This window comes from Mobula birostris, chromosome 13, assembly GCF_030028105.1.
Source record: "Mobula birostris isolate sMobBir1 chromosome 13, sMobBir1.hap1, whole genome shotgun sequence".
NCBI lineage: Eukaryota > Metazoa > Chordata > Chondrichthyes > Myliobatiformes > Myliobatidae > Mobula > Mobula birostris.
In genome coordinates this window covers 102,142,083-102,169,965 of record NC_092382.1, presented here as the reverse complement: position 1 = coordinate 102,169,965, position 27,883 = coordinate 102,142,083, and the positions used below count along the sequence as shown (strand labels likewise).

General features: G+C 48.4%; 1 long non-coding RNA gene across 1 annotated transcript; it reads left to right on the top strand.

Moving 5' to 3' along the window:
* Positions 1-1,165: 1,165 nt before the first annotated feature.
* Positions 1,166-20,783, top strand: LOC140207773 (uncharacterized). Its single transcript, XR_011888655.1, has 4 exons — positions 1,166-1,351; positions 9,808-9,921; positions 14,756-14,908; positions 20,719-20,783. It is a non-coding gene; the product is annotated as an uncharacterized lncRNA (long non-coding RNA).
* The last annotated feature ends 7,100 nt before the right edge of the window (positions 20,784-27,883 follow it).

Sequence of the window (27,883 nt, the reverse complement as noted above, 5' to 3'; positions counted from 1 at the left end):
AACGTCTCACTCCCCAATCTCATCTAATCAATCTCTCTGCTCTCTCTCACGTATCAGCAGAAACCTGTGCCCTCTTATTCTCGATTCCCCGAACCTGGGGACTGTGCGTGCCCAACCTATCTGTGCACCTTGTGGTTTTATGCACCCACCCCTACGCTCCAAGGAATAACGCCTGTTCATACCGCGAGCCCTGGAAACATCCTCGTAAATCTCCCTCCGCACTCTGTCCAGAAACACAACAAAAAGGCAGGCATATCTGCGATCCATACGTGTGTCCATGGCTGCACCTTTAGATTGGAGGTAGTGGGAGGAGCCAAAGGAGATATTCTGAAGAGTAAGGACGCTAGACAGAGCAGAGTGTTAGTAGAGGGGAACTGGTTAGGTCTAGAATCCAAAAAGAAGCGGAGAGCTTTGAGACCTTCCTGGTGGGGGATGGAAGTATACAGGGACTGGACATCCATGGTGAAAATAAAGGGGTGGGGGCCAAGGAATTTATCGTGAGACTTTATTGCAGTTTGAACAGTACAGTTTGCATCAGCTGTGAACGAGACACACTACCCTCACTGTCACACAGAGATGTTCTTCAAAGGGACACTGAAAGAGTTTCGGCGTCACCGACACGAACCACAGATGACACGAACACGCCCTTATCGTGACAGTGACACACTGACAGGCTCTGCACCGTAGCAGAAACTCACCACTCAGCGATACAAACACAGAGTCGCGCCCTGCACTGTACCTGTGAAACACCCTTACCCGTATGGATAACACCCACCCTCTCCAAAACCCTTCCCCCACTCCGACAAACTCTCCCTCTCCTACACTGCTCGCCGTCACCGTCACATTCTCCACTACACCAGTCGCGTCTCCGTCACCCATCCCTCACCGATAAGCAACCCCGTCTCTGTGACACACTCCCCCCTGCACACTTCGCCGGTTCTATCATCCCGTACGTACCCATGCACCCCTCCCCGTCTCCGTGATACACTGAACCCGCTAAACTCTCCCCATCTACGTGTCCCTCCACTCTCCTCCCTCTGTGTCACAGGCAATTGTGGGAAGTATGAGGGGGAGATGACATCTGGTGTTGCACCTCCCCCATTCCACCGGACATCTATCACCAGGTTCTGAGACTGTCCACAGCTCTGAATGCACGGTAGTTCCACACCACTTGCATCAGTGTCTGCAGTCTCAGCACCCTTTCCCTGGCCTCCTCTCTCCTCCCCTTCCTTCCTCTTCCAGCAGCACACCATTCGCTCTCTCTCTCACACACACACACACACACACACACCATCTCCGAGAGACACACACTCAATTTGAGATTACTGGAAAGCGGAAGGACTGGATATTGGTGAGTGGGGAGACTGGAGGAGGGGGAGCGTTGCGCAGTTTTTTCTGACTCCAGTGGAGTTTGCTGCAGTGGGGCGGGAGGTACTTCACATATCTGACCCGGGAATGTGATAGGATAATATATAGGCAGCTGCGCTGTTTGTCTGATCCTGGAAGTGTGTGATGGGACGGTGTGGATGGAGTTCCACTCTCTGTATGACCCCGGAGTGTCTGTCGGGACAGGGTTGAGGGAGTTGCCCGCTGTACCGGATCGAGGGTGTGTGTGATGGACCGTTGTGAGGGAGCATCACTCAGTATCTGTTTTCAGAAGTGTGTGATTGGATTATATGGAAGGATTCTCGCTTGTTTGTGACTCCTACTCATTGGCCAGTGCATTTCGGCCATTAAACAGTCTCCAATCAGAGACAGAGAGCAAGAAAATGGTGAGTCGCAAGTTCTGCTCCAAAGGCTGCGATCAGAACACCCTTTCTGTGGCCTCCACTCTCCTCCCCTTCCTTCCTCTTCTCTCAGCACACCAGTCCTTCCTTATGATTCTGAAGTGTGTGAGTGAGCAGCCGGAGGTCCTGGTCCATACAGGTACCAATAACATCGGTATGAATGGGGAGGTGGTTCTGCAAAGTGAGGTCAGGGATTTAGTTACTAAATTAAAGGACAGGACCATTACCCGTCCCGGCGTGTCAGACACAGGCAGACCATACAGTTTACCACGTGACTCAAGTGTGGTGTCGGTGGGAGGGCTTCAGAATTTGGGAAAATTGTGTTTTTTTTTCCAAGGAAGGTGGGATCTATACAGAAGAGATAGACGACGGCTTACACCTCAACTGGAGGGAAACTGACATCCCAGAGGGATGTGTTTTTCCGGTACCGTGCATGGGAGTTTTTGAGAGAATTGTTGAACTCGAGTTGCAGGGGGGTGGGATTCAGGGTTCCAGAGCAGATAGCGAAGTCGATATGGATACAGATGTTGTTAAGACCTCAAAAAAAAAAAAAAGCAGGAATCAAAAGGTCGTGCATGATCTGTCTGCTGCACTGGGCTCCGTATATTTTAATGCAGGAAGCTTTAAAAAAAAGGCAGTGAGATCAGGGCATGAATAGACACAGTGAATTATGATTTTGCAGCAATTATTGAGAATTGGTTGTAGGGGGAGCAAGCAGGACAGCAGAATATTTTGGGTTTCCCTATTTTCAGACGTGAGAAAGCCAAGGACTTACAGGAGGAGGTGTGACATTACTGAGCAGAGAACATGTCGCCGCAATGCACAGTCAGAACAGACAAGAGAACTCGTCTAAGTGAGGCATTATGGGTGCAAACGAGGAATACGGGTTGTATGACCATGTTCATGGGGCTACATTATACACCAGACAACAGTCCACTCGATTAGGAGAAACAAAACTGCATGAGATCACCGACTGTTGCTGAAATACAAGACTGATATAGCAGGCAATTTTAGCTTTTCAACTGAGTCCCATTCTGCAAGAGCACCAGTGCGAGAGATTTTGTCAAAAATATTCAGGGAAGATTACTTACACGGTACGGAGAAATCCCAGCGAGAGGGAAGACAATACTTGATCTCCTACTGCAAAATGAGAGAAGCCAAGTGTCAGAGGTTTGTGCAGGGGAACACCTTTAATCTGGTGATCAAAATACCATCAGTTTCAAGGTAGTTATGAAAGAGGAGAGGTCCGGCCCTCGGGTTTGGATTCTAAATTGGAGCACGTCCAATTTTACCTTGGATCAAAATGAATTTGGATAAAGTGAATTTGGACAAGTTGTTTTCTTGCAAAGGTGTACCTGGTAACTGGGATCCAAATCGCAGTCTAATCTCAGTGTGGAATGCAATGACCTATACTGTGAATAGTGGGAAGTGTTGAAGGAGGGAGGGACATAGGTGTACAAGTCCGGGGTATAAACACTGTGAATAGTGAGGTGTGCCAAGGGACTGACACACGCGTCACCTCGACACCGACACACCCCTTACCGTGACAACGACGCGTCCTTCATTGCGTCACCGATACACCGCCACAGCCTGCATTGTAATGCTGACACACTCCTCCCCGTCTCCATCGCCTGTCTCCTCGCAAACAAACCTCCATATCTGCGTGCCGAATTCCACCCCTTTATCCTTCCACGCATGCGTCACACAGACCTCTCCTGCACCCCGGCCTGTTTCTGTAATCCCACACCTCCCCTACACCCCTACATCCCTCTGTGATCCACTCCACTCCACCCCTCCCTCTTTGTGTTCAGAGCGAAGTGCGATGAGGGAGTGGAAGAGTTAACGTCTGTGGCCACACCTCCCTCTTTCCAACCGAATATCGATCTCTCGGTTCTCAAACTTTCCAATGCTCGGTGTGGTTGAACCGATTGTGTGGGTTCACCCCAACTAACTCCAGTGGCTTGCACGCCTTCACAGCAAAGCCCGCTCCACACATTCCGTCACAGAAACATACAAAAACTGCAGCACAATACAGGACCTTCGGCCCACAGAGTTGTGCCGGACACGCCCCTACCTTAGAAAATACTAGTCTTACCAACAGCCTTCTATTTTACCGAGCTCCATGTACCTATCTAAAGGTCTCTTAAAATAGTGTATCGTGTCCGCCAACACCACTGTAGCGGGCAGGCCATTCCACGCACTCACCACTCTCTGAGTAAAACATTTACACCTGACATCTCCGCTATACCTGCTCCCCAGCAGCTTTAACCTGTGTCCTCTTGTGGCAACCATTTCAGCCCTGGGAAAAAGCCTTTGACTATCCACACGATCAATGTCTCTCATCATCTTATAGGCCTCTATCAGGTCACCTCTCATTGTCCGGCGCTCCAAGGGGAAAAAGCCGAGTCCACTCAACCTATTCTCATAAGGCATGCTTCCCAATCCAGGCAACATCCTTGTAAATCTCCTCTGTTTCTTTAAAATGGCTTCCACATCTTCCTGTATTGAGGCGACCAGAACTGAGCAGAGTTATCCAGGTGTGGTCTGATCAGGGTCCTATGAAGCTGCAGTATTACTTCTCGGGCCTACGTTCAATTCCAAGAGTCTTGCCATTAATACTACATTCTGCCACATATTTGACCTACCAAAATTAACCACTTCACACTTTTCTGGGTTGAACTCCATCTGCCACACCTCAGTCCGGCTTTGCATCCTATCAGTGTCCCGCTGTAACTCCTGACAGCCCTCCACACTATCCCCAACACCTCCAACCTACCTGAGGCCCTGCGACAATGGAATTTACCATAATGTTCAATCGACCGCAGCAGATCTTGACTTCTGCCGTGTGAACACTAGGGGGCAGCACAGACTGCAGGCCGCGCCACACCGCCCTCACGTTGTGCAGCTCCTTCATTTCCTCTGCCAGAGAACAACATTTGTGTCATCAGGAAACCTACTAATATATTACTCCACTTTCTCATCAACGACATTTATAAAAATCACGAAGACTGAGGGTCACAGAACAGATCCCTGACGCACTCCACTGGTAACCGACCTCCATGCAGAATATGACTCGAGTACAACCACTCTTTGCCTTCTGTGGGCAAGCCAGTTCTGTAGACACAAAGCAATGACCCCTTGCATCCCATGCCTCCTTACATTCTCAATATGCCTTGCATGGTGTACCTTATCAAATGCCTTTCCGAAATCCAGATACACTAAATCTACTGTTGTTCTTTCATCAATGTGTTTAGTCACATCTTCATAATATTCAATCAGGCTCGTAAGGTATGACCTGCCCTTGATGAAGCCATGCTGACTACTCCTAATCACATTATTCCACTCCAAATATTCATAAAACCTGCCTCTCAGGATCTTCTCCATTAACTTACCAACCACTTAGATAAGACTCACTGGTCTATAATTTCCTGAACTATCTATACTCCCTTTCTGAATAAAGGAACAACATCTGTAACCCTCCAATCCTCTGGAAACTCTCGCGTGCCCATTGCTAATGCAAAGATCATCACCACAGACTCAGAAATCTCCCCCCTCGCTTCCCACAGTAGCCTGGGGTACATCCCATCCGGTCCCGGCGACTTATCCAACTTAATGCTTTCAAAACGCGCCAGCACACGCTCTTTCTTAATATATAAATGCACAAGCTTTTCGGTTTGCTGTAACTTATCACGACAATCACCAAGATCTTAAGCACAGTGAATACTGAATACAGTATTCATTAAGTACCTATGCTATTTCCTCCGGTTTCATACACACTTTCCCACTGTCATACTTGATAGGCCCCATTCTTCCACGTCTTACCCTCTTGCTCTTCACCTACTTGTAGAATTGCCCTGGAGTTTTCCTGAGTCGTGAAGGCCAAGACCTTCTCATGGCCCCTTCTGGCTCTCCTAATTTCCTTCTTAAGCTGCTTCCTATCAGAACATAGAACATGGAACACTACAGCACATTATAGGCACTTCGGAACACAATGTTGTGCCGACCCTCAAACCCTGCCTCCAGTATAAGCCCCCACCTTAAATTCCTACATATACCTGAGGAGTAGTCTCTTAAACTTCACTAGTGTATCTGCCTCCACCACTGACTCAGGCAGTTCATTCCACGCACCAACCACCACTGAGTAAAAAACGTTCGTGTTATATCCTCCTTGAACTTCCCACACCTTACCTTAAAACCATGTCCTCTTGTATTGAGCAGTGGTGCCCTGGGGTAGAGGCTCTGGCTATCCACTCTATCTATTCCTTTTATTATCTTGTACACCTCTATCATGTCTCCTCTCATCCTGCTCTCCAAAAAGTAAAGCCCTAGCTCCCTTAATCTCTGGTCACAATGCATACTCTCTACACCAGGCAGCATCCTAGTAAATCTCTTCTGTACCCTTTCCAATGCTTCCACATCCTTCCTCTAGTGAGGTAACCAGAACTGTACACAGTGCTCCAAGTGTGGCCTAATCAGAGTTTTATAGAGCTGCATCATTACATCGCGACTCTTAAACTCTATCCCTCGACTTATGAAAGCTAACACTCCATAAGCTTCCTTAACTATCCTATCCACCTGTGAGGCAACTTTCAGGGATCTGTGGACATGTACCCCGAGATCCCTCTGCTCCTCCACACTACCAAGTATCCTGCCATTTACTTTGCACTCTGCCTTGGAGTTTGCCCTTCCAAATGGTACCACCTCACACTTCTCCGGTTTGAACACCATCTGGCACTTCTCGGCTCACTTGTGCATCCTATCAATGTCTCTCTGCAATCTTCGACAATCCTCTACACTCTCTACACTCTCTACAACACCACCAACTTTTGTGCCGTCTGCAAACTTGCCAACCCACCCTTCTACCCCTACATCCAGGTCGTTAATAAACATCATGAAAGGTAGAGGTCCGAGAACAGATCCTTGTGAGACACCACTGGTCACAATCCTCCAAGCTGAATATACTCCCTACACCCCGACGCTCTGTCTTCTGCAGACATGGCAATTCTAAATCCTCCTGGCCAAACCTCCCTGGATCCTATGCCTTCTGATGTTCTGAATAAGCCTACCGTGTGGAACCTTGTCAAATGCCTTACTAAAATCCATATGGATCACATCCACTGCACTACCCTCATCTATATGCCTGGTCTCCTCCTCAAAGAATATTATCAGGCTTGTTAGACACGATCTGCCCTTCACAAAGCCATGCTGACTGTCCCTGATCAGACCATGATTCTCTAAATGCCCAAAGATCCCGTATCTAAGAATCTTTTCCACAGGTTTCCCACCACAGACGTAAGACTCACTGGTGTATAATTACTGGACTATCCCTTATGCCGTTTTTTGAACAAAAGGACAACATTCGCCTGCCTCCAATCTTCCGGTACCATTCCGGTGGACAACGAGGACATAAAGATTCTAGCCAGAGGCTCAGCAGTCTCTTCCCTCGTCTTGTGGAGCAGCCTGGGGAATATTCCGTCAGGCCCCGGGGACTTTTCCGACCTAATGTATTTTAGCAACTCCAACACCTCCTCTCCTTTATTATCAACATGCTGCAGAACATCAAACTCACTCATATTCTCCTCACCATCAACAAGATCCCTCTCATTGGTGAATACCGAAGAGAAGTATTCATTGAGGACCTCGCTCACTTCCACAGCCTCCAGGCACGTTTTCCCACCTGTACCTCTAATTGGTCCTACCTTCACTCCTGTCATTCTTTTTTTCTTCACAGAATTGAAGAATGTCTTGGGGTTTTCCTTTACCCTGCGAGCCAAGGCCTTCCCATGCCCCCTTCTTGCTCTTCTCATCCCCTTCATAAGCTCTTTTCTTGCTTCCCTATATTCCTCAATAAACCCATCTGATCCCTGCTTCCTAAACCTCATGTATGCTGCCTTCAAGATTACAAGATTAGCCTTGTAATCTTCTGGATCTCTAACATTTCCTACCTCAGTGAACCTTGAGAAACTTTTTTTTTCTTCTTTCGAGAATTATTGCACCCTTTGTACGCCACTGTTCCTGTACCCTACCATAACTTCACTGTTTCAATGCAACGTAGATATGCAGAACTCTAGACAAATATCACCTGGATATTTGCCACATTGCCTCCGACTTTTCCCTGAGAACATCTGTTTCCAATTTAAGCCTCCATTTTCCTGCATGATGGCCTCATAATTACCCGTACACTTTTTAAACGCTTTTCTAACTTGTCTGTTCCTATCTCTCTCCAATGCTATTGCAAAGGAGATGGAATTATGATGACTCTCTCCAAAAGACTCTCCCACTGAGATATCTGACACCTGACCAAGTGAGTTTCCCAATACCAAACAAGTACAGCCTCTCCTCTTGTAGGCTTATCTCCGTATTGTGTGAAGAAAACTTCCTAAAACACCTAACAAGCTCCACCCCTCTTCTAAACCGCTTGCTCTGAGGGGATGGCAATCGATATTTGGGAAATTAAAACTCCTTCACGACAAATTTATTATTACACCTTTCGAGGACCTATTTCCCGATCTGCTCCTCGATATCGCCGTTACTATAGTTCTCCACAGCCCATCCGTTCACACAGACAGACACATACACACACACACACGCACACGCAGCCCCCCCTCCCCCACACACACGCACACACACACACTACACACACCCAAACACACACACACACACACACACACACACAGAGCAGAGGGGAGGGAGGGAGCTTCGACTCTTTTTTTTTCTGAATCCGGTAGCGTGGGCCTCGATGGAGCAGGAGGAAGGGGGCGAATTCATAAAATATCTGAACTGAATAGCGTGTTATGAGACGCGGTGGATGCAGCTCCCCTCTGTGGCTGAACCCTGATAGTGCGTGTTGCGACTGTGTGGAGAGAACATTACTCAGTGTCTAACTCAGGGTGTGTGTGTTAGGACGTTGTGCAGTATTTTTGTCTGACCCTGGGAATGTATTAGGGACGGGAAAGAGGGAGATTCTCTTTGTGTCTATAGCCGGACGTGTGTGATAGAACAATGTGGATGAAGCTTAATTACTTGCCTAACCACGATCTTTTGCACTGGATCGTTGTGGGGGGTGGGGGGGAGTGGGGTTCACTCTCTGTCTGACTCCGTGAGGGAGATGGAACGGTATGGAGGGAGACTCCCTCTGTGTCTAAGTCAGACAGATATCTGGTTTCAGTGTCTCCAAGCAGAGATCAGGAGCCAAGTAAGTGTCACTCACACTGGTCGGCGAGTGGCCATTAAAAAGCAGCGATTAGAGGAAGTATCAGCATTTGAAGAGCAACCAATCAGGGTCCGGAATTTATTAGAAAGGGCCGGTGCAAGCCGAGAGCCAATAATTGGAGTGGGCAGTGCTATCGTGGGGATTTGAGGTTTTAGCTCTTCGATGATTCAGCGAGGAGAGTCTCGGTTGAGAGAAAGCACATAGATGTATTTTCCGTTATTTTACTGTTTCCTTTTTTATAATTGCTCTTTTAGAACAGTAGGCATGCCTGGCTGCAGAATTGAATGTTCCTCTTGTAGGACATGGGAATGCAGGAAGACCTCAAGTGTCTCTGACGTCTTCACCTGTGAGAAGTGCATCCGGATACAGCTTCCAACACTCGGCGTTGAGGAGTTGGAACTGGAACTGGATGAACACAGGATCATTCGGAAAGCTGAGGGGTGATCGGGAGGACATATTGGGATGAAGTTAGATGCATCGTTTAGGAAAGGGGAAACAGCGTGAAAGTCAGGAAGCTGAAAGGAGTTGTGGAGCTAGAACAGAATATTCTTGTGGCCAATCTCCACGGCAAGAGGTAGACTGGGAGAATCTAACTGGATTGGAGGGATATGGAGATTGCGAAGGCAGAAAGGATTTCACTAGTATAGCACAGAATTGTGAGCGAAGGGCCTGTATTTTTCTGTGATTTATGTCCACTGCTCTTCAGGAGGGGAGAGACTGATTTGAACTCAGAGAGTGGGACGATCAGGGGTGGAATAGATCAGGGAAAATGACAATTAACAATGTCGAGGAACGATTTTTCCACAGACGACATGGTCAGTGAACGACCCACAGGGAGAGACAGATCAGACTCAAGCATATGGCTAATCTGCGTTTTAACAGCGACCCTCATTATCACGGGTATCTGCTGGAGGGTTCATGGTGAGTTTAACACCGGTCGTAACGACCAAACCGCAGAAAATGAAAATGGCCACTATAACAGCGATACACTCCGAACATTACTGGGAAACTGCCTTCACTGCGGTACCAACACACCCCTCACAGTGGTACTGACGGGCCCCTGACCATGACTACCACACATCCTTCACCGTGACCCTGACACGACCCCACCAACACATCCGTCAACATAATACCACAAATCCCTCAACCTGATACCGACACACCCCCACTGTAATAACGATTCACTCTAACACCGACACGCACCTCGCCGTGGCACTCGCAAGTCCCGCACTTTGACACAGACACATCCCTCACTATGACAGAGTCACGTTCCTCATTTTCAAACCGACTCGTCCCTTATCGTGACACCAACGCTCACCGCATCACCTACATAAGGGTCGCCGTCAAAACAATACATCCCCCATCGTGACACCGACACGCCCCTCACAGCTCGCCTACTCACCCCTCATCGTGATAACAGCACACCGCTCAATTTGACACGAGCCATCCACTGTGACGACACGTTCTTCGCCGTGACACAGAGCGACACACACTCACCAAGAACCTTCACTCCCCTCACACTGACAGGGACACGCCACGTGACGCCGCGCCCGCCCCGCACTCTGACACCGATGCTCTCAAAACCCTGGTAACGATAAGCCCCACACCGTGACACCGACATCGCCCTCAACCTGACACAAATCGTCCTCTCCCCGTGACACCGATAAACCCCACAACGTAACACAAAAATGGGATGTGAGAGAATTTAAACTGGGAACACATATAATGTAGTGCGACGGGTAAATAACAGTGGAAGATTTTCCAAGAGTCTCATTAGAGTCCCCAACAATAGTATATTCTGGCTAAAAGCAAGGACAGAACGTATAGGAAGAAGCAGCCTTGTAGAAGTAAGGAAATAAAATCTGAGCTGAACGTCCAAGGAAACACGGTGTGTTGGAAGTTTAGGAAGGTAGGCAGAAGGGGAGGCGTGTCTTTCTTGGTAAGGCATGATATTAAATCATTAGAAAGAGGTGACATAGGATCGAAAGGTGTAGAATTTTTTTGGGTTGAGCTAAGAAATTTCAGGGGTAAAAGGACCCTGATGGCAGTTATTTATAGGCCTCTAAACAGCTGCAGAGTTGTGGACTACAAATTACAACTGGAAATAGAAAAGGCTTGTCAGAACGGCAGTGTTATGATAATTGTGGGGGATTTTAACATGCTAGTGGATTGGGAAAATCAGGTCGGCACTGGATCTCAAGAGAGAGAATTTGTAGAATGTTTGCGAGATGGCTTTTAGAACAGCTTGTTGTTGAGCCCACTCGGGGATCGGCTGTACTGGATTGGGTATTGTGTAATGAACAGGAGGTGATTAGAGAGATTGAGGTGAGGGAACTCTTAGGAGGCAGTGATCATAACATGATTGAGTTCACTGTGAGATTTGAGAAAGAGAAGCCGAAATCCGATGTGTCAGTATTTCAGTGGAGTAAAGGAAATGACAGCGGCATGAGAGAGGAGCTAGCCAAAGTTGACTGGAAATAGACACTGGCGGAAAAGACGGCAGAGCAGCAGTGGCTAGAGTTTATGTGAGAAGTGAGGAAGGGGTAAGACAGGTGTATTCCAAAAAAGAAGAAATTTTCGAATGGAAAAAGAATGCAACCGTGGTTGACAAGAGAAGTCAAAGCCAAAGTTAAAACAAAGGAGAGGGCATACAAGGAAGCAAAAAATAGTGGGAAGATAGAGGGTTGGGAAATGTTTAAAAGCTTCCAAAAGGAAACTAAGTAGGTCATTAAGAGGGAAACGATTAACTATGGAAGGAAACTAGGAAATAATATCAAAGAGTATACTAAAAGCTTTTTCAAGTATATAAAGAGCAAAATACGGGTGAGAGTAGACATAGGACCGATAGAAAATGATGCTGGTGAAATTGTAATGGGAGATAAGGAGATGGCGGAGGAGCTGAACGAGTATTTTGCATCAGTGTTCACTGAGGAAGACACCAGCAGTATAACGGACACTCAAGGCTGGCACGGAAGAGAAGTGTGCGCAGTCACAATTACGACAGAGAATATACTCAGGACGCTGAATAGTCTAAAGGTAGATAAATCTCCCGGAGCAGATGGAATGCACCCTTGTGTTCTGAAGGAAGCAGCTGTGGAGATTGCGGAGGCACTAGCGATGATCTTTCAAAACTCGATAGATTCTGGCATGGTTCCGGAGGACTGGAAGATAGCAAATGTCACCCCGCTATTCAAGAAGGGGGCAAGGAAGCAAAAAGGAAATTATAGACATGTTAGCTTGACATCGGTGTTTGGGAAGTTGTTGGAGTCGATTGTCAAGGATGAGGTTACAGAGTGCCTGGAGGCATATGACAAGATAGGCAGAACTCAGCATGCATTCCTTAAAGGAAAATCCAGCCTGACAAACCTATTTCAAATATTTTGAGGAAATTACAGGTAGTGCAGACAAGGGAGATGCAGAGAAAGTTGTATATTTGGATTTTCAGAAGGCTTTTGACAAGGTGCCACACATGAGGCTACTTAACAAGATGAGCACCCATGGAATTAGGGGAAAGTTATATACGTGGATAGAGCGTTGGCTGATTGGCAGGAAACAGAGAGTGGGAGTAAAGGGATCCTATTCTGGTTGGCTGCCGGTTACCAGTGGTGTTCAACAGGGTTCCTTGATGGGGCCGCTTCTTTTTACATTGTACATCAACGATTTGGATTATGGAATATATGGCTTTGTGGCGAAGTTTGCTGTCGAAACTAAAATAGGTGGAGGGGCCGGTAGTGCTGAGGAAATGGAGAGTCTGCAGAGAGACTTGGATGGATTGGAAGAATAGGCAAAGAAGTGGCGAATGAAATACAATGTTGGAAAGTGTATGGTTATGGACTTTGGCCGAAGAAATAAACGGGCAGAGTATTATATAAATGTGGAAAGAATTCAAAGTTCTGAGATGCAACGGGACTTGGGAATCCTCGTACAGGGTACCCTTCAGGTTAACCTCCAGGTTGAGTCCGTGGTGAAAAAGGCGAATGTGATGTTGGCATTGATTTCTGGAGGAACAGTGTATAGGAGCAGGGATGTGATGTTGAGGCTCTATAAGGCGCTGGTGAGACATCAATCTGAGTACCGTGGGCAGTTTTGGGCTCCTTATTTGAGAAAGGATGTGCTGACGTTGGAGAAGGTGTAGAGAAGATTTGCTAGAATAACTCTGGGAATTAGAGGGTTAACATATGAGGAACGCTTGTCCGCTCTTGGACTGTATTCCTTGGAGTTTTGAAGAATGAGGGGAGACCTCATAGAAACATTTCGAATGTTCAAAGGCATGGACAAAGTGGATGTGGCAAAGTTGTGTCCCATGATGGGGGAGTCTAGTTCGAGAGGGCATGATTTAGGGATTGAAGGGCGCCCATTCAAAACAGAGATGCCTCACTCACTCTTCCTTCAGTTAGTCCTGACGAAGGGTCTCGGCCTGAAACATCGACTGCACCTCTTCCTACAGATGCTGCTTGGCCTGCTGCGTTCACCAACAACTTTAATATGTGTTGCTTGAATTTCCAGCATCTGCAGAATTCCTGTTGTATGCAAAGATTTTTTTTTTTTAGCCAGAGGGTGGTGAGTCTACGGAATTTGTTGCCACGGGCGGCAGTGGAGGTAGAGATTGATAGGTATCTGAGTAGCCACGGCATCAAAGGTTATGGTGAGAAGGCGGGGGAGAGGGACTAAATGAGAGAATGGTAAAGCTCATGATAAAATGGCGGAGCAGACTCGACGGGCCGAATGGCCGACTTCTGCTCCTTTGTCTTATGGTCATATGGCTTATAACCATGATAAAGACATAGCCTTCACCGTAACACAATTAAGACTCACCCTGACACCGGCACGCCATTCACCAGAACGTGAACAATTCAGTCACCGTATCAGGGTCACGACCTTCAACGAGACACAGATACACTCCTAACCGCAACACGGACACGGAACATCGCCGTGACACACCCGTGGCAGTCACACTGACCGCAATGTACCCCTCACTGTAACATCGACATTCCCACTGACCGTGTTACTGATAAACTCCTCAAGGCGACAGCGAAACACACCTCAAAATGACCCCGACACGGTTTTCACTGTGACACTGAGGTACCGTACACTGTGACACATTCACGCTCCTCGACGTGATCCTCACCGCCTCGAGACAAAGACTCAGAAGTCACTGTAACACCCCTGACCGAGACAGTATCACCGCTCAACATAACGCCGATGCACCGCTCACAGAGGCAATTACACACACCTCATTCTGACACAGGCAAACCTCTTAGCGTGATACCAGAACACCTCAGCCTGACACTGTTACAACCACCGTCGCAATGACATGTCTCTGACCGTGACACAAAAACATTCCTCTCTGTGAGACAAGCACACCCCATACCATGACACAGATACTCCACTCACCGTGACAGCACCAGGCACCTTACTCTGACATTTCCCTCGCCGTGACCTCGAGGTACACTTCATTGTGGCCCGGCACAACTCTCGCCGGGGCACGGAATCAGCTATCACGGTGACACCTCCACGTCCTTCACAACAACTCGAACATGATCCGCGTGATATTGACGCAGACCTCATTGTGACAACAACATAACCTTCACTGACACATTAATATACCCCTCAGCGTGACACGACAGGCCGACACCTCTCACTGTGACGACCTTCACCGTGACATTGACACAACACTCTCTGTAGCCCGCTCGGTAGCGTGTTGCTGAATCACGTGTCACTGTAAACGCTAATCATCCTTCACTATCTCTCTCAGTATCACATATTCGTCAGTCCAAGTGCATCCTCGACCGAAACTACCATGAGTTCAACTCAACCCTTCAATCCAAGATCAATGAGATGGAAGCGAAGTACAAAGCTGTGAAGGAAACCAAGGCTCAAATCTGTGAATTGTTGACTAGCCGAAGAGGTGAGGCATCATTCCAATCTTTAACCCGCTCCTCATCACAGGGCAGACACAGAGAGAGGAAGCGTCACTCTGTGCTCGACATCGGGAGTGTGTGAAGAGACGGTATGGAGGGAGATTCCCTCTCTGTGTTTGACCGGTGAGTGTGTGATGGTGCTGCGAGGAGAAAGCTTCACTTTATCACTGAACCCACGAGAGTATGACGGGACGTTGTGGAGGTGGATTCACTCTGTGCCTGCCCAGAGGATTGTGAGACGTATCTTTACAGCTTCACTCTATGTCTGACTCCGGAAATCTCTGATGGGACGGTATGGATCCACCTTCACTCTGTGTCTGACAGGCGGTTTGTGTGATCGGACAGGGCCCAGAGAGCTTCACCCAAGGTCTGACCCCTGAATGGTGTTATGGATTGGCTGAGAGAGAGTTTCACTCTGAACCCGGGAGTGTGTGACGGGGCGTTGCAGAGGGGGCTTCACCCTGTGTCTGAATCCGGGAGTGAGTGATGGGACGCTGCAGAGGGGGATTCACTCTGTGACTGTATCCGCGAGTGTGATGGGACGGTGTGGAGGGAGCATCACACTCTATCTGATTCCCGGAGTGTGTAATGGGATCGTAGGGAGAGAGAACGTCTGTGTCTGTCTCCGAGAGTGTGTGATGGGACAGTGCAGAGGGCGTTCACTCTATGTGACACCGGATTGTGTTACTGGATGTTGTGAAGGTAGTCTGACCCCGTGAGTATGCCATGGGAGGATGAGGGCGGAATTTCGCTTTGTGTGTGAACACGGTGGGGGGGGGGGGGTGGGGAGGGATGATGGGACGGTTCAGAGAGAGCTTCACTCTGTGAGTCGCCAGGGACTGTGTGATGAACCGTAAGGAGGGAGATTCACACTTTGTTAGACTCGGTGGTGTGTGATGTGGCCGTGCGGAGGGAGATTCTTTCTGTGTCTACCCACGGCAGTGTGTTATTGGACGAGAGGAAGGAGATTCGCACTGTGTTATTCTCGGGAGTGTGTGATTGGACGGTGAGGAGGCAGGTTCCCTCTGTGTCAGACAGTTTGCTCTGTGGTGTGTTGAGAAGACGTAGAGGGAGAATCGGTCTCCCTCTGTTATTTGTCGTGTGTGCTAAGGCAGTCTCTTTCCGTGTCTAACCGCTGGAGTGTGTGATGGGGTTGTGGAGAGAGAGATTCACAGTGTGTCTGATCAAGGCTGTGTGAGATTGGACTTTGGGAAAGGATCTAAATTCTGATCTCTTACTCAGGGCATGTATAAGGGGCGGTGTGCAGGTAGTTTCACTCTGTGTCTGACCCCGAGAGTGCGTAATGAAACGGTGTGGAAGGAGTAACATTCAGAATCTGACACGGGGAAGAGTGTATTTGGAAGGTGTGCAGGAAACATCACTCCACGTCTGACCGCTGAAATGTGTGATGAGCCCATGGAGAGAGAGAGAGAGAGATTCACTCTGTTTTTGACCCAGGCAGTACGTGGCGAGGGTTTGTAGAGGGAGCAAAACTCTCTGTCTGACTCCGGGAGTGTGTGATGGGACAATGCGGACGGGAGCTTCACTCCACGTCTAACACCTGTAGCGTGTGATGGGACGGCGGAGAGAGAGATTCCATCTGCGCCTGACCATCTTATTGTGTGATCTGACCGTGTGCAGGAAGCTTAAAGTGTCTCACCCCGTGTGTGTATCATTGGACTCTGTTTGTGACACAGCGTGCGTGTGATGGGAAGGAATAGCGGAGGTAGGGGTGGGTGACTGCGTTTGGGAGGGCGGTTATGTGTGTGTCTGACACCGGGAACAGTGGCGCGTGCCTGGATGGTTTTCCGCTCTGTGTCTGATGCCAGGAGTGAGTGATAGAACGGTGCGGAGGGAGCTTCTCTCGTTTTCTGACCCCTGTGTTATGTGATGTGACAGGGTAGAAGGAGCATCATACTGTGTCTGACCACGGCAGTATGCAGTGGGATGGTGGCGAGAGTGTTTCATTTCCTATCTGATCACGGGCGGGTGTAACGCGGTAGTGTTGGAGTAGGTTCACTCTGTGTTTGCCTGCAGGACTCTGTGTTAGGAGAGTGTGCAGGGAGCTTCACTCCATGTCTGACCCATGGAGTGTGTGATAGTGAGGTGGAGAGAAAGCTTCAGTCTGAGGCTGAACCGTGGAGTGTGTGATGGGACAGTGTGGAAGGAGCGTCACTCTGTGTCTCACACCGGAAGAGTATGATGGGAACGTGAGACAAGAACTTCATCCTTCGTCTGTTCCCGAGAGTGCGTGACGGGACATTGTGGATGGAAGCCCAATTTGTGTCTGACCCATTAGGAGGTGTGTGATTGGATGGCGTGCAGGCTGTTGCACTCTGTAACTGAATCCGGTGTCTGTGATGCCGAGGTAGTTTCATTCCGTATCTGATCTCAGGATTGTGTGATGGGACGGTATGGATGGAGATTCACTCTATGTCTGACTTTGGGTGCGTGTCATGGGATGGTGTGGAGTGAACTTCACTCTATGTCTGACACCGGGAGACCGTGATGGAACGGTCCTGAGGGAGTTCCATTCCGTGTCTGTTACCGGGTGTGTTCTGAGACGGTGTTGATGGAGCTTCACTCTGTGTCTGTCCGCAAGAACGTGTGATGTGACAGTGAGCAGCGTGCAGTCTGAACCAATGTGTGTTTGATGGGGCCGTGGAGAGAGAGAGAGAGTTTCATTCTGTGTCTGACCCCGGGTGGGTCTAATGTAACAGTGTAAGGGAGTTTCACTCTGTGTTAGTCCCCTGGATTCTGTGATGGGACAGTGCTGAACGAGATTCCCTCAGCGTCTGGCAATGAGTTGCATGATTTGAAGTTGCGGAGGGAGCTAAGTCCTGTGTCCCACACCGGGAGTGTGTGACTGGACGGTGTGGATTGAAATTCTATTTGTGCCTGCCCCTCAGGAAGTATGTGATAGGATGGTGGGAAGGAGCTTGTAACTGACTCCTGAAGTTTGTTATGGGACGGTGTTGAGGGAGCTACACCTTGTGGCGGGTCCCAAGAGTGTTTAATGAGGTGCTGTGGAGGGAGATTCAATTTGTGTCTGACAGCCGGAGAGGGTAATGGGACGGTGTGGACGACCTTCAGTTAGAGTCTGACCAGGGAAATGCGTGATCGGTAGTTGTGGGGGGAGTTTGTATCTGGCCCCGGAACGTATCATAGGGCATTTTGGAGGGAGCCTCAGTCTGTGTGTGATCCCAGAGGCGTTGTGTGTTGGGACAGTGTGGAGGAGTCTTCACTATGATCTGACTTCGGGAGTATGTGATGGGACAGTGTGGAGGGAACTTCAATCTGCGACTGACCGGGAATGCGTGATGGGACGGTGTTGACGGAGCTTAACTCTGTTTCTGACCGGGGAGTGTGTGATGGGACAGTGTGGAGGGAGCTTCACTCTGTGTCTAACCCTGGGTGTGTGATGGGACGGTGTGGAGGGAGATTCACTCTGTGTCTGACCGGGGAGTATGTGATGGGACGGTGTGAAGGGAGCTTCACTCTGTGTCTAACCCTGGGTGTGTATGATGGGACGGTGTGGAATGAGCTTAACTCTGGGTCTCATGCAGTGTGTTTGCGATGGGATGCTCAGCAGGAAGCAGAACTGTGTGCCTGATCCTTGGAGTGTGAGATGGGACGGTGTGGAAGTGCACCACTCTGTGTGTGAGAACTTGTTGTGTGTTGGGATGCTCTGGAGGTAGCATCACTTTCTGTGTGACCCCGGGATTTTGTGATGTGTTGGTGTGGAAGAACCGTTTCTCTGTGTCTAACACAACGTGCATGTACTGAGAGGTGTTTTGGGATCTTCACTCTGTGTCTGATCCCGGGAACGTGTTTTGGGAACTTCTCTGTGTTACTGTTTGATGGGACAGGGCACAGGGAGCTACACTCTGTCTCTGCCCCGGCGAGTCTGAGTGATCGGGCGGTTCGCAGAGATCGTCACTTTACAACTGAACCCAGAAATGTGTAATGGGATGCTGTATTGGGAGCTTGACGCTATGTCTGACCCCGGGAGTCTGTGATGGGTTATATGGAGGAAGTTTCACTCTGTGTCTGAACACGGGAGTGTGTGATGGGACGGTGTGGTGGGAGCTTGACTGTATGTCTGACCCCGGGAGTCTGTGATGGGACGTATGGAGGAAGTTTCACTCTGTTCTGACTCTCGGAGTGTGCGCTGGGACCGTGCAGAGGGAGCAATATTCTGTGGCTGACCCCGGGAGTGCGTGATGGGACGTTGTGGAGGGATATTCACTCTGTGTCTGACCACAGTAGTGTGTGATGGGATGGTGTGGAGGAGATTAACTCTGTGTCTGACCCCGGAAGTGCGTGATGGGACGGTGTGGAGGGAGCTTCATCTTTGTCTGATCACTGTGTTGATTGATGGGACAGTGTGGAGGGAGATTCACTCTGCGTCTGCCCATGTGTGTCTGAGGTAACAGTGTAAGGGAGTTTTACTCTGTGTTCGTCCCATTAGATTCTGTGATGGGACAGTGTTGCAGGAGATTCCCTCAGTGTCCGGCAACGGGTTCCGTGATTGGTAGTTGCGGAGGGAGCTAATTTCTGTCTCTCACCCCGGGAGTGTTTGACGGGACGGTGTGTATTGAGTCTTATTTGAGTCTGTCCCTCAGGAAGTCTGTGATGGGGTGGCGGGCAGCAGCTTGTATCTGAATCCTGAAGCTTGTAATGGGACGGTGTTGAAATAACTACGCCTGGTGACGGGTCCTGGCAGTGCGTAATGGGTTGTCGTGGAGGGAGATTCAACTGAGATTGATTCCAGAACATTGTGAGGGGTCGGTGTGAACGAGCTTCAATTTGAGTTGGAAACACGGAAATGCGTGATAGGAGGCTGTGGGGGGAGTTGGTATCTGACCCCGGGACGTGTAATCCGGCAGTTTAGAGGGAGCCTCAGACTGTGTGTGACTCCAGGAGTCTGGCAGGGGGCGGTGTTGCGGGAGCATCACTCTGCGACTGACACCGGGAGTGTATGATGCGACAGTGCTATGCGATGCTCACACTGTGTTCAACTACTGTGTGTGTGATGTGATTGTATGGTCGGACTGTCACTCTGCGTCTGACCACTGTGGACTGTGAAAAGATACTGTGGAAGGAGCTTCACGCTGTGACTGACACGCTGTGCGGGTGTTGGAATGCTACGGAGGGAGCATCACTGTAAAACTGATCTTTGGAGTGTGTGATGGGACGGTGTGGAAGTGTTCCACTCTGTGTCTGAGAACATGTTGTGTGTTGGGATATTCTGGAGGGAGCATCACTTTGAGTCTGACCCCGGGGTTTTATGATGGGTTGGTGTAGAAGCAACTATACTCCATGTCTAACACAACGTGCATGTGCTGAGACGGTGTTCTTGCAATCTTCACTCTGTGTCTGGTCCAGGGAATGTGTTTTGGGAGAGTTATTTGGGAACATCCCTGTGTGTTTGTTTGATGCGACAGAGGCAGACATTGTCACGTTAAAACTAAACCAAGAAATGTGTGATGGGACGGCGTGGTAGGAGCTTCACTCCATGTCTGACCCCCGGAGTCTCTGATGGGACATATGGAGGAACTTTCACTCTGTTTCTGACTACAAAAGTGTGTGATGCCACGGTGTCGAGCGAGCTTCATTCTGTGGCTGACTCCAGGAGTGTGTGATGGGACGGTGTGGAGGGAGTTTCACTCTGTGTCTGACCCCGGGATGTGTGATGGGACAGTGTGGAGGGACCTTCACACTGTGTGTGACCCCGGGAGTGTGTGATTGGACGGTGTGGAGGGAGATTGATTTTTTCTTTTTTCCTGCTTTTCAGAGGAAAAATGTTCGAAGGGTTGGTTCAGACATGAAGAACGGTGTTATTTCTTCTCCACGTTTGCAACATCTTACGATGAATCTAGGCAACGGTGTTCAAACTTTGATTCAAGGCTTCTCGAAATCAATTCACAGGATGAAGCGGTAGGTGCAACACCACCAGAGGAAATATTCACACGGCTCCCACGTTTACCAGGGTGAGAAGAACAGTGGTAGTCCCTGATCATAGTGAAGCTTCCTCCACTCCGTCTCATCGCACACTCCGTAGAACCATAGAACCATAGAAACTACAGCACAGAAACAGGTCTTTTGGCCCTTCTTGGCTGTGCCGAACCATTTTCTGCGTAGTCCCACTGTCCTGCACACGGACCATATCCCTCCATACACCTCTCATCCATGTATCTGTCCAATATATTCTTAAATGTTAAAAAAGAACCCACATTTACCACCTCGTCTGGCAGCTCATTCCATACTCCCACCACTCTCTGTGTGAAGAACCCCCCCAATGTTCCCTTTAAACTTCCCCCCCCCCCTCACCCTTAACCCATGTCCTCTGTTTTTTTTTTCTCCCCTTGCCTCAGTGGAAAAAGCCTGCTTGCATTCACTCTATCTACACCCATCATAATTGTATATACCTCTATCAAATCTCCCCTCATTCTTCTACGCTCCAGGGAATAAAGTCCTAACCTATTCAACCTTTCTCTGTAACTGAGTTTCTCAAGTCCCGGCAACATCCTTGTAAACCTTCTCTGCACTCTTTCAACCTTATTTATATCCTTCCTGTAATTTGGTGACCAAAACTGAACACAATACTCCAGATTCGGCCTCACCAGTGCCTTATACAACCTCATCATAACATTCCAGCTGTTATACTCAATACTTTAGTTAATAAAGGCCAATGTACCAAAAGCTCTCTTTACGACCCTATCTGCCTGTGACGCCACTTTTAGGGAATTTTGTATCTGTATTCCCAGATCCCTCTGTTCCACTGCACTCCTTAGTGGCTTACCATTAACCCTGTATGTTCTACCTTAGTTTGTCCTTCCAACGTGCAATACCCCACACTTGTCTGTATTAAACTCCATCTGCCATTTTTCAGCCCATTTTTCCAGCTGGTTCAAGTCCCTCTGCAGACTCGGAAAACCTTCCTCGCTGTCTACTACACGTCCAATCTTTGTATCATCAGCAAATTTGCTGATCCAATTTACCACATTATCATAGAAACATAGAAAGTAGGTGCAAGAGTAGGCCATTCGGCCCTTTAATCCAGATCATTGATATAGATGACAAATAACAATGGACCCAGCACTGATCCCTTTGGCACACCACTAGTCACAGGCCTCCACTCGTGGAAGCAATTCTCTTTGGCTTCTTCCATTGAGCCAATGTCTGATCCAATTTATCACCTTTGCATGTATACCTAGCGACTGAATTTTCCTAAATATCCTCCCATGCCGGACCTTGTCAAAGTCCTTACTGAAGTCCATGTGGACAATATCCACTGCCTTCCCTTCATCCACTTTCCTGGTAACCTCCTGGAGAAACGCCAATAGATTGGTCAAACATGTCCTGCCACACACAAAGCCACGTTGACTCTCCCTAATAAGTCCCTGTCTATCCAAATGCTTGTAGATTCTGTCTCTTAGTACTCCCTCCAATAACTTACCTACTATCGACGTTAAACTTACCGGCCTATAATTTCCCGGATTACTTTTCGATCCCTTCTTAAAAAACGGCACATGAGCCACTCTCCAATCCTCTGGCACTTCACCCGTAGACAGCGACATTTTAAATATTTCTGCCAGTGCCCCTGCAATTTCAACACCAGTCTCCTTCAAGTGAACACCCTGTCAGGTCCCGGGGATTTATCCACTTTAATTTTCCTCAAGACAGTAAGGACCTCCTCCTTTTTGATCTGTACAGTTTCCATGATCTCACTACTTGTTTCCCCTAATTCCATAGACTTCATGCCAGTTTCCTTAGTAAATACAGACGCAAAAAACCTTATTTAAGATCTCCCCCATTTCCTTTGGTTCCGCACATAGCCGACCACTCTGATCTTCAAGAGGACCAATTTTGTCCCTTACAATCCCTTTGCTCTTAATATACCGGTAAAAGCTCTTTGGATTATCCTTCGCTTTGACTGCAAAGGCAACCTCATGTCTTCTTTTAGCTCTCCTGATTTCTTTCTTAAGTATTTTCTTGCACTTCTTATACTCCTCAAGCACCTTATTTACTCCCTGCTTCCTATACATGTCATACAACTCCCGCTTCTTCTTTATCAGAGTTGCAATAACCCTTGAGAACCAAGGTTCCTTATTCCTATTCACTTTGCCTTTAATCCTGACAGGAACATACAAATTCTGCACTCTCAAAATTTCTCCTTTGAAGGCTTCCCACCTACCGATCACATCCTTGCCAGAGAACAAACTGTCCCAATCCACGCTTTTTAGATCCTTTCTCATTTCTTCAAATTTGGCCTTCTTCCAGTTCAGAACCTCAACCCTAGGACCAGATCAATCCTTGTCCATGATCAAGTTGAAACTAATGGTTTTCTGATCACTGGAACCAAATTGCTCCCCTACACAGACTTCCGTCGCTTATCCTAAATCTGTTCCTAACAGGAGATCCAATATTGCATCCCCTCTAGTTGGTCCCTCTATATATTGATTTAGAAAACTTTCCTGAACACACTTTACAAACTTTAAAACTTCTAGACCCCTAACAGTATGGGAGTCCCAATTAATATATGGAAAATTAAAATCCCCTACCAGCACAACTTTATGTTTCCTGCAGTTGCTTGCTATTTCCCTGCAGATTTGCTCTTCCAATTCTCGTTGACTGGTTGGGTGGTCTGTAATGCAATCCCTCTAATGTGGCCATACCTTTCCTGTTTCTCAGCTCCACCCATAGGACTCAGTAGACAAGCCCTCTAATCTGTCCTGCCTGAACACAGCTGTAATATTTTCCCTAACAAGCAATGCTACTCCCCCACCTTTCATTCCTCTGCCTCGATCACATCTGAAACATCGGAACCCTGGAATATTAAACTGCCAGTTCTGCCCCTCCTGTAGCCAAGTTTCACTAATTGCTACAACGTCATAATTCCACGTGTCAATCCACGGCCTCAACTCATCCGTCTTCCCCGCAATACTCCTAGCATTGAAATATATACACAGTGGTCAGACACAGAGTGAAGCTCCCTCCACTCCGTCTCATCGCACACTGCGCGGGGTCAGACATCGAGTGAAGCCGCCTGTGCACCTTCCCATCACACATTACCGGGGTCAGACACAGAGTGAAACTCCCTCCGCAGTCTCCCTTCACAAACTCCTGTTGTAATAATCCGAGAGAGGCTCCGTAAATAGTTTCCTATTCTAGGCATTAATCAAATGAATTTAATTTCACAGAGTTTTGTTTACCGCGCTCTTGCCTCCCGTATCCCTGTATACTGGATTGGAAAATGCGAAGAAGGGTAAGATTTGGACTGATCTGTGGGGTGAGAGTTTGGGGATGACACGGTACTGACGGGAGAAAATTGGGTCAGTTTACGGACTGAGATAGGTTTGTTGGAAGAAGCGGTGCCACTGGGATTGTTTCAAGTCTGTCCGAGGTTGTCAGGTGAGGGAGGCACAATGGGAATATTTTGGGGAATGATACGTGTCTGTCGAGGAAGGGTAGGGCAGTGGGAACATCTTGAGGACTGGCAGGAACTCTAGGGAGAGATCAGTACCCTGGCATTATTTTACTGACTGACGCAGGGCTGTGGGAATGCGAGATGCAGCGGAATTAGTTTAGAGAGTGACACGAAGGTTTGGGGAGATGGAGGGAACGTGGGACTGAGCTGATTTGTGAGATAAAAAGTTGGGCAGCGGGATTAATTTGGGGACTGACAGAGATCTGAGGAGAGAGAGTGGGACAATTGAATTAGTTTGGAGACTGTGTGCAAAGAGTGGGTCAGTGGGATTAGTTTGCCGACTGATGCAGGGCTGTGGGAGAGGGTTTTTCAGTGGTACAAATTTTGCGACGGACCCGTGCCTGTGGGTTGAGGGCGGTGTTTTGGAATTAGTTTGGAGGCTGACACGAAGCTGTTGGGATAGGAAGGGTGCATGGGATTAATTTGGGGAACGCCAAAGTTTTGCGGGAAGAGAGCAGGCGGGAGGGAATCATTTTGGGACTGTCATAAGCCTGTGTGGAGAGGGTGGGACAGGGGGCTTTGTTTGGGAACTGAGGCAGATTTGGGGGCGGCGGAGAGTTTGTCTGTTGGATTCGAATGGGGACTGATACAGGACTGTGAAGAGAAAGTGCGTCAGTGGGATTAGTCTGGCGACGGACCGGAGGCTGTGAGGAGCCCGCGGTGTTGTGACATTAGTCTGGAGACTGACACAGGGCTGTCCGGACCGAGTTGGTCAGTGTGATTAGTTTAGGGACGGTCTCATGTCTGTGAGGAGAGCGTTGTTTAATGAGATTAGTTTTGCGAGGGTATCTGGTTTACTGATGCGCATTTTTGTCTGTGTTGATTTTTTTTGACCCTCATTGATAGAAAAGTGGTCCTTGGTTTGCTGTACTACGTGTTTTCTGGAACACCCGTCTGCATTCAGTGCCAATCGAGAGGAAGGAACGACCCTTGCAATCGTGATCGTCGTTTCATCTGCGAGAAGTCTACACCTTTATACCAAGCTATTCCTGAAAACATCCAGGGTCTCTGTCAACAACCCGTGGGGGCTTCATGAATCACGGGACTACCCACTATTTCTACTCCTTAACTCTCTTCCACTCTCCCTCCATCCATCATCCCAAATTCCCTCCCCACTCTCACTGCTACTCCCTCCCACTCCATTCTCCGCCTCATTTCCCACTCCCATTCTCCAGACAACGACAAACCTCTCTACACATCTATTCCCTCATTTCTCGTGATTCCCCCACCCCACCCCGCTCTTCCCCAATCACCCTTGCTCTCTCTCTCTCTCGCCACTCCCTCGCACTTTCTCCGCCCGCTCTTTCGCCGCTCCCGCTACCCAATTCTTTACCCTCTCTACCTCTTTCTGCACCCCTCTGCCCAATTTTCTCTCTCCCCTCCCCGTTCTCTCCACACCCTCCGTCTCCCAGATCATTTCTCTTCCTCCTTTTTCACCCACTCTCACCTCCACCCTGAGCCGTCTGGTTGTCGATACCCCGACCCAGGGTAAAAGTCTGTGCGCCTGCACTCTGTCTCTGTCCGTCTTGGGTTTATGCAACTCTGTAAGATTACAACTACGCTCCCGGGAATAAAATACCGACCTTCCCTCCCTCTCTCCATAACTCAGTCCCTCGAGTCCCTGCAATATCGCCGTAAATCTCCCTCTGGAGTCTTTCCAACTCTATGGCATTTTTCTTGGAGCAGGGCGACCAAAACTGTGTGCGGCCTCACCGACGACTTGTACACTGCAATGTGACCTCCCGACTCCGGTACTCAGTGCCCTGACTGGTGAAGGCCAGCGTGAAAGTGTCCTGCCCACTCGTATCGGATGTTTCCCACCGAAATCGCTGTTTCATTTATTATCTGAAACTTATACGGCCTGGAATTTCTTCTTTTGCAGCATCAGCACGGTGCAAATATTTAGAAATAATGTAAATTACAACTATTAATAAATACCGCAAACATGTCGCTCATTCGGTCAAAGATGACAATTAATGTAAATTACATAGTATGAATAAATACAGCAAAAATGTCGAGTCTGTGCTCATGCGTTTAAATACGTGACGGCTCAGCGGAAGGAGCTTTTCTGAATCGTTGTGTGTGGATGTTTCGGCTTCTGTGACTCCTCCTTGTTAGTACTAACGGACAGATCTTCTCCAGGGTGGTGAGGGTCCTGAGTGATGGATGCGGCCTTCTCGAGGCATCGCCTTACGAAAATTTCCTCGGTTGTGGGGAGGGCTGAGACTGCCAGACTGTCGTCTGAGCTTAGAACCCTCTGGAGCCTATTTAGATTCCGTGCGTTGCAGCCTGCAGACCAGGAGGCGATCCGGCAAGACAGAATTGTCTCCAACGTACATCCAATGAGAACCCACATGTACTCAAACACATAAAGCTGTGATCCCTTCTGTAACGAGACAGCTATGGATACAGTTGAACTCAAATGCAGAATGTGGTCTAGAATTAACTCAGACTCAGACTCAAAGTAAATTAGACTGCAGGAAACCAATCGAAAACCATCACAAATGGTAATACTGGAAATGTAACTCTTACGATTGAGCACTGAGTGCTCAGCTAGATTCCTTTAACAATAGTCTTACACAGTAACGTCTGGAATTAACACAACCATCGACTCTAAATAAACTAGACGGCACGATACCAATCGGAAAACATCACAAACAGTTGGACTGGAAACGTAACTCTTATGGCTGATCGCTGAGTGCTCAGCAAGAGGTCTTTAATTACAGACTTACCATGCAGGAATGGGACAGCGAATAATTGCAAGTCTGAGTCGCAAAAGAATAGTAACTTCACCGTACTCTGGGAAATGGAGTTGCGGAAACCCGCATGTCCGTCCTATTCAGTATGACACATGATACCTCAGTGGTTGCATGAACGTGTTGGACCCACTATAGATCCTCTGAGTTACTGACAGCCAGGGACCCTGAACTTCAAATAAGTCTATGCGACGTAGGAGCAGAATTAGACCATGGAGTTCGTTCCGAATTTCATCACGGCTGATCCATTTCCCTCTCAGCATCAAATCTCCCGCCCTCTCCCTGTTACCTTTCCAGCCCTGACTAATCAAGACTCTATCAAACTCAGCCTTAAATATACCCAAATGGCCGGGCCTCCTCGGCTTCCTGAGACTATGAATTCCGCAGATTCCCCACGCTCTGGTTGTGGAAAATCCTCCTCATCTCCTTTCTAAAAGATATCCCTCTGTTCTCTGGCTGTGTCATCTGGTCCGAAACTCCCCTACAATAATGAACATTCTCTGCACATTCACTCTGTCACAGCCTTTCACCATCCGAGAGCTTTCCATAAGGTCAGCCCTCATTCTTCTCAATCCCAGCGAGTACAGGTCACTGACATCACAATACTGCAAATATGACCTCACAGATCCGTAAAATTCCACCTTGCTTTTACATCACAGTCCTCTCGAAATGAATGGGTGGAGGGGAGCCACACATAGTGTTTGAACGGCGGC